The sequence below is a fragment of the Aspergillus nidulans genome, chromosome VII (assembly GCF_000011425.1).
Source record: "Aspergillus nidulans FGSC A4 chromosome VII".
Taxonomy (NCBI): domain Eukaryota; kingdom Fungi; phylum Ascomycota; class Eurotiomycetes; order Eurotiales; family Aspergillaceae; genus Aspergillus; species Aspergillus nidulans.
Window position 1 is genome coordinate 2,915,255 of NC_066263.1, and position 6,174 is coordinate 2,921,428.

General features: G+C 49.2%; 1 annotated feature.

Moving 5' to 3' along the window:
* Window positions 1-6,174: part of a sequence feature (contig 1.32 1..435990(1)) that runs on past the window's edge.

The following is a 6,174-nucleotide window of genomic DNA, read 5'->3' on the forward strand; positions in this document are numbered from 1 at the left end:
CAAGATATTGCCTATCAGATCCAGGCATCTTTTGCTGCCCTGCGCCTAGGCCTGCCGTCGTACCTTCTTACCCTGCCTAATAGATCGATTTGGATAGATGAAATCTACACCTTCTACCCAATATGGACATGCAATTACCTATCTTCTCGACGATTTTTTATCAGAGCATTGCCATCTCGCTAGATCAAGCCACCTTAACCCTGCGTCTCTCAGCTTGCATACAGAGTTTAAGGCAGGAATTCATACCTGGTAGTTGGACAATTCCGTCGACCTCGCCCAGGAGAACAAAATCTATCTCTCCAGAATACCGGGAACCGCAAGCTTCCAGCATCTTAGGTCAAAGTGTTACGAGTTTACGTTTCGCCGAAATAACACCCGGTCCGCCTTTATACTGCACAATGTCTGGATTCAAGATACTCCAACAACCCTACACAATTCGCCGTGTATACAGCCAATCGCGCGCAACATAACGCAGAAAATTAAGGTGTCTACCAGAGTCTAGTTACTCAGACAACAAAGGTCACCTGCACGCGCTCACCTTCTTATCTCTCTTCAAGCTATGCTGACATATTTGATGCATAGCTCGGCAATCCTGGCTGAGCGCAAAGTATACAGAGTCAGAGTGCACAGATTCAGACTTCTAGAGCGGCTATGATGACAGCAAATCCGCTTATCGAAGCGGAAGGAGGTCGAATTCAATTGATTTCGGCATACGGAGATCTCCGCGGGGTAGTTGCGTGCAATGCTATGTCCCTATATTTACAGAAATTATATATTGTGCCGCGGATATGAGTGACCGCTGAGCGTATAGACACTCATTAGAGATAGGAATCAGGATTGCAAGATATTAGTAGGCTCAGTATCGCCCAGGAGTTTGCATGAGCAATAGGCGCCTTGGAGATATGCTATCTGCCTATTTAGATAGTAGGCTCGATACGTATATCTCCGTACATAAATCTTAAGGAGGGGCTGTGTTATGTAATGAGGCAAGGATAAGCACAGCGCAACGTGTCTGTCTACAAATTATCTAAAGCTCTAGGTGAACAGCTGATACGATAGTCAATACATCACCGGAATCAAAAAGAGGAGAGGTGAAAAAACTCCCTACCAGTAAGACTGTTGCCGTCTCGAGAAGGCAGCAGATATTGCACAGAGATTATGCAGGCAATTGCTAAAAAGTGACCTGCCGATCTGCCCTGCACAATATACTTTCCTGTAATCAGGGGATCTCTTTAGGCCACTCAAACAAACCAAAGAGTTCAGAATACAGGTACACAATCCAACGAGGCTAATTTTCAGTCCGCGCTGACTTCGTTTTTGAGGCACCGGTCCACCGTCCTAGTCTATCTTGACCCTGTTATTCATCGGACGCCGTCGGTTGTCTGGAAGATGTTCAAAGCACGTAGGTTACGACAAACTTTGGTGCCCCAGACTCGCCCCTCCCCCTTTATTGACGTCGATTTGAGCCAACCACCTGTGATTCGCGATGTCTTGAATGTTCCAAGACGGCCCCTCCTTTTTCTCTTGTCCTGGGACAAAGCCGTTGATCCACGGATCCCAAGAGTAACGCCGGCTGTTACAGAAAGCCGGTTTAGCTTTCGAGAATCCTTCTTACTCCTGATCCTACGGATTGTCTCCCATTACTCCGTGTTCTGGGTGCTTCTCGAATGTTAACTTGGTTGCCTAGGCGGTTCTAGTGAACCAGAGAGCCGGGATATCATCCCCTATTATTACGCGGCCCGCCTGGCTCCTGCCACTCTAAGCTGACTGGCTGGAATGGAAGTGAGGATTAACTTCGGAGATGAAAGGCACTCTAGAGCCCAGAATCATGACAAGGAGCACGGAGGACGCCGGAAAAACGGAGCATCATTGTTTGTTGTTGATGGCAGCGAACCTGTTTGCATTTATTGTTTTCCTGGCATTTGCGGCGGGAACGAACCATGGAACAGACTCAGATGCCAGGACCTACATAGTAGCGCCGGGTACCGCCCATGGTTCTGTATTTACTTATCGAGTTCGCTGAACGTCTGAAAAGTCTCGAAAGCGCTGGTCACTAACAACAATGGCCGGTTCACTACTCCGTGTATACAGAGTGCCCTATAGACGTGTCGTGACCGTAAATTTGAGGCACACTTAGGTCAAGTCTAGGCCTCTAGCGAGACCCGCGCACAAACCATGAAAATCGCGTGTCCCAACCAGCTTTCGAGCCCAGCCCTAATTATGGGCCTCAAGGATGGGCTGGGTCGCGTTACCTCTCCGTCCGTTCAGGAGGGTCGTACTCTTCGTCTTCTACACGTAGAAGCCAGGAGTGTCGAGAGTTATGCCACAGTTTTCAAGATCACGCGTCAGTACAAACTGTCGGCCATCTGATACTGTTTACCTGACTCGCGTCTTGTCCCTGAATCCTGTAAGCATTCAGCTAGACGGCGCACATGCCGCGGGAAAACTCGGAACAGAAACTCGAATCGAGATCGGTTCGAGATTCTTTTGTCCTTTCATCCCGTGTTGTCATACTGTACTTTCGAAATATCGGTGACCAGGACTCTTCAATTTGGAGACGCTTTTTCCTTCTTGTTGAATAGGAGCGGTCAGGAAACGACTCCAATTCTTAATGAGACAACCGATCCTTTGTATCTCCTAACGTGCCCTAGGCCTCACCGACACGGCGACTTGAGAGTCCAAGAGCCCTTGCCAACATCACAGAATTCTAGACATTCCCCACACGAAGACGCGGTGACGGTGGGGCTGGGACTCATCGCGCGTCGCGATCCCTTAGTTTTTACCGTCTCTGTGGAAATAATAGTAGCTGTGGACCTGTGGAATCGTGGATGGCTTCATCCGCGACAAAGGGAAGCCAAGACGGTCTGTTTGTGCTTGGAATTGGTCCTTGGAACTGCCGACATTCGTTAGTGTTCGGGGAAGCTGTTCCTGAATCCTGCAACGGTATGCAGTGGAGACCAAGCTCCGAAGCAAAAGGACGGAATGAAACCACGAATCATCCGCTTGATCCATGCCACTGGTCCTCTGGAATTCAGTGACCCAAGGACCTTGAGAATGATCGACCGTCTGGAGATCATGAATTGCGATTAACGAGCTCGCCAAGTAAGGAGCAAAACGGACTGTTGCAGACTTGCAGTCTACAGGCCACAAACTTGGACGGGGATATGAGGCCTCACCCCTGCCTGAACTATTGAGGCTTAATGAACTTCTCAAGCAAGACATCGCCGTCCGTGAGATTACGTCGAATCACAGAAGCAGGGCCAAGGGCCAGTGGTGACACTGTCTTGGAGGAAGAGGAAATGATCGGTCACGGACAAAATTTTGTGCAAGTGTACGTACACTCATCGTACCTTTGTTGATCGCATATTCGCAACCGCAAGGCACGGAGATTTTCGCACTATTGTCCGCTTCTTCCACCGTGCGCCAATCTATCGGGCTTATACATGGCGGCATGGCTGCATGCCATCGATAGTGATGGGCTGGTAGTCAATGGAGTCAATAGTGTATTCCTCCCTCAGATCTCCAAGCCTCATCCTCTTCACGTTGACACGGCTAAGAGGCGTCTTATCTTCTGCCTCAAAAGTGATGTTGAGAGTGGCTGGACCGGACCGCTGCATGGTCGGGAAGTGGATCGACAAACAAGATCCCAATCACGGTTAATAGAATCTGGATGGATTCAATTCCAAGAGGCTGGACCTGTGAGGTCGAGACTTGACTTGTACTGCTTCACCGCTCTGGGTAGTCGATGCTCGATCCTCGATAGCTGGGCAGATCAAAGCGGTCAATGATGTCAGTATCCGGAAGGGTCAGAGCTCAGAACTTGGAAAGCAGCATGCTCTAAACTGATGATCCTCCTTGGAGCATGCGGACTACTGTAAGGGTTGAGACGCGCACAAACAATAATGAAAATTGAGCACACCGGATGCGTTCATAGCAATAAGGGCAAATTGGTTTCCGGAGTAACCTTCGTTGATCGGACCAAGTGGATTCAGCGGCATATTCGGGTGGATGCACTCCACCTGGATATGAAGTACTTTGTTCTTGAGTTTTCTACTCTGGTGTTCCATACGAGTTGAGGTTTCTTTGTTTCAGTAACACTCTTGATCTTCAACGACGTTGGAATTGAGAAGAGTGTGACTAACTCGATGGGGCATCCAGTCATACGTGCATACTCGGTCTCAAAGAGGGGCAGACACAGTAACAAGTTGACAACTGGAAGTCACATCGTCATCTGACTTCACTTGAAGTGCTTTGGTGGGCCTGGAATTACTACTAATAGTGGGCCCGGAAGCAAAGCGTGTCTCCGAACTGAGGCTGCAGCCACACTGCTCGGTGGTCTAACCACATCTGGTATGAAGAAGGCGCCCAGATTGTGGCTCAAGTTTCAACACGTATACAAGGATCTTGGTCGTAATATGTAGGATATTTTTGTGCGCCCAATCAATAACTGACAGGGTGTTCCGTCCAGGGAGGAAGACTCGACTATTCTCGAAAGGCGCAAACAGCAGCGCCCGTCGTGCGCTGCATTGCTGCTGGTTCATCTCTTACTGTGCTTTTCGCAGCTGACCAGGAATCGGGACAAGGGGGATTCATTCCCGTTTGCCACTGACAGCAGTAGACCGATGTGCGCTTATCTCAGTTAGTCACGATCGCGGGTGTGGGATGTGAACAATCATATTAATGTCAGCTCGGGACGGAGTATAGCGGCCCCTATTTCACAGTAGCGGATACCGCCTAGCTGAGCAAAAAGCACCGTTGGTTCGTCGCGACCGTGTACTTTTTAGACGTTGTTAACCTTGAAGAATATTAAACTGTTTCAAGACCGAACGCGAACAGCGAAGTGTTTTGGGATAAAAGCATATGGAGTAATCGTCAACGGCTGAGCTCAGTTGACGGTGTAGTTCGGCCCACTCGCTCGGGTTACTGGGTTAAATGTGGTCATTGATTTTAGCGGGCCTCGGTCACAAGTGCTGCCTCCCAGGGTACTGTATCTCGGGAGTAGTGGTACGGGAGGGGCTGTCCGCTTGAGGGGCTTGGAGGGGTTGCTGAGGTCAGTCCCAGACACTCTCACATGGAGGGGAAGGAGGGGTCTCACTGCAGGTGCGCTGATGAGTCTCCTTTTTCAAAGGTCTCAGTCAGATCATGTTCGATAGAAGAAAGGGGCTGAAAAATGAAGATCGAAAATCCAGACGCGAAAAACCAAGAACTCGAGAATGAGACATCATAGGCTCGTTGTTGCGGGTGGAAATGAAAGGAGCAATTACAGCAATTACACGAATCATGTGGCATTCGACACGCCCGCATCCTTGTTGGAGGGGCAAAGGGGTCTGAGTCTCTGAATCGGGTCTGACGGGGTCTGACGAGGGGCCAACAAGTTGGAAGGGTTTCGAGGGGCTGTGCTGAACTTACTCTTGAGTAGAGTCTGGGTGTGGCTGCTCCGTTACTTCCCCTCTCTGTATGGAGTAATCTGTCTGTAACCTTGAGCTCTGTACCTAGGCACTTTTGTATCTTCATGCTATGGAGCTGTCATCATGACCTGGTTCTCGGCCCCGCAGCCGTCGACCAGGTTTTCGCGTCGCACTGTCGTCAGATGCCTCTCTTGGATAGGCACGCTATTACTAATAGAGACAGCAGTCAACAATGAAAGTATGGTGGTCACTGTGGTGTGATTCCCTGGGTCTAGCGGCCCTAGACAGGGATTAGATAAGATTCTCTATGGAGACAAGTCAACGGAGCCCGCATACGCTTGGAGAAGTGGATGCGCGGTCCCAAGTAGGTGAAAAACAGCCCTAATCGACACCCGATCGATCACGGCTGCTGTGTCAAAAAGGAGAAGAGAGGCTTGAAGAATCGATGTTGTGTTGACAAAATCGGGATGCAGTGGCCCAATAAACCGTTGCTGCCACGGAGGTGATGAACCGTGAATCTCAAGAGGGAAAGGCTTGTCCCAATAGTGCCGCGAATATATCATGTTTTTTTTCTTTTGTATTTCTATCTGATCCTACAGAATATATATGTTATTCCTTTAGAGCACACTGGCGTGGCGTTCCTTTACTAGGTAGTCAGCCGTTGTTTGCGATATCTGGTACCTAACTACATTCAGAGTACGTAAAGGTACCTGATGATAACTCATAAAGAGAGTTGATCGATGGAATGCACCTGAGAGACAGCATC